This window comes from Octopus bimaculoides, chromosome 11, assembly GCF_001194135.2.
Source record: "Octopus bimaculoides isolate UCB-OBI-ISO-001 chromosome 11, ASM119413v2, whole genome shotgun sequence".
Lineage (NCBI taxonomy): Eukaryota > Metazoa > Mollusca > Cephalopoda > Octopoda > Octopodidae > Octopus > Octopus bimaculoides.
The window spans coordinates 48284654-48286236 of record NC_068991.1 but is presented as its reverse complement, the minus strand read 5'-3'; the positions used below and the strand labels follow the sequence as shown (position 1 = coordinate 48286236).

Here is a 1583-nt window from a genome sequence, read left to right as displayed (position 1 = left end):
GGGGGCGATGTAATCGACTTACACCTTTTCCTGAAAACTTGTGCCAAAATTATTATTATTGTTATTATTATTATTATTTTATGTTTGACCTTTGCTTTGCATTTGTACAAGTTGGATCCAAGTTTCACCCAGAGACCTGAAGAGACAAGTTAGAAGTTCATGTAGGTGTTATGCCTAGGTTACCATATATTTGGATTTGTACATAATGTTGTTCTAGGGAATGTTTAAGAAACCATAAGAAAATTATGTGTTTGTTTTAAAATTTGAGATCACATAGACAATATTTTACGTAGGATATGGGCAGTTCCCATGAGCACTATCTTTTGAACTTCAGCCATTTTGGGGTTTCCTGGTATCTGAGCTAGGTAGTAATCAGCCCGTTTCGCTGTCATTCCCAGGGCACCTATGACAATAGGTATTGTTTTAGTCTGTCATTCCCAGGGCACCTATGCCAATTATTATTATTATTATGATTATTATTATTATTATTATTATTATTATTATTATTATTATTAAAGCAAAAAAAAGAAAGAGTGCCATTTTTATCAAGTGAACGATATTTCGGATATCTAGCGTGCCTTCTACAGGTTAAAAAAAAAGAACTTGTCGATCTACTTCACTTTTGGTAATATTTTATAGGATTAAGGTAACTTCTCCAGTAGACACATATCGTCAGCCACCAAGGGACATGCTCAGCTGGTTAAGGTCAAACAACTGACCAGCAGATCTGTGGTATTGAGTAGAATATTTGCTGTAGTCCATCTTTTATAACAAGACAGAACAATGTACATGATAACACTTCCAATCAGTTAAGATCAGAAGCTATGAGAGCCAGTGCCTGGATTATTTATTCATTTACTTATAAATTTATTTATAGATTTATTTATTTTACCTTCTCTCTGCTTATAGTCAAATATTACCAATCATACGTTACCCATTCAATAAATAGGAGCAAAGGGCCAGAGAGATTAAAGAAAGGAAAATTTATAAAGAGCAAGATCTGGGGAATATAGTAGTTGTCAGATTTGAGGAATGTTGTGTTTGGTCATGTATGTATGTACTCCCTCTCCTTCTCTTCTGTCTCTATGCTTATTTCTCTCTTACTGTCTGTCACCAAGCCTATCACGTGCATTCATCCTGCACCTCTTATGTTAGCTCTCTTTGTATCTTTCTTATACTCCTTCTCCATCTCTTTCTATGCGATGTAAATTATGAGCAGAAAACTCAACTAGCTAACATTTATATCGGCTATTATCATATAGATATCTAGTAAATTATCATATAGTATCTAGTAAATATCTAAAAGCACCCTTTTTAAAATAAGCTTTACATAGCATTCAAGAAAAAAAAAAAAAGCTACGTGCCCCAGGTGAGGATCGAACTCAAGACCTTCAGATTCCTCTATATGAATTGTTGATTATGAAACTGACGCGCTTCCTACTGCGCTACCGAGGCACTGAATTCAAACCTCTATTATTTGATTTGTTAAACATTATAATAGCATTCCAACAGTCATCTTATTGTACGCTGTTTTAATATAACGAGTTTTATTTCAAATTATGTAATTATCACGATATATATCA

General features: G+C 33.7%; 1 non-coding gene across 1 annotated transcript; it reads right to left on the bottom strand.

The window, feature by feature from the left end:
* Window positions 1-1361: 1361 nt before the first annotated feature.
* Window positions 1362-1455, bottom strand: Trnam-cau (transfer RNA methionine (anticodon CAU)). Its single transcript has 2 exons — window positions 1419-1455; window positions 1362-1397 (listed from the first exon to the last, which is right to left on the bottom strand). It is a non-coding gene; the product is annotated as a tRNA-Met (tRNA).
* Window positions 1456-1583: the final 128 nt, after the last annotated feature.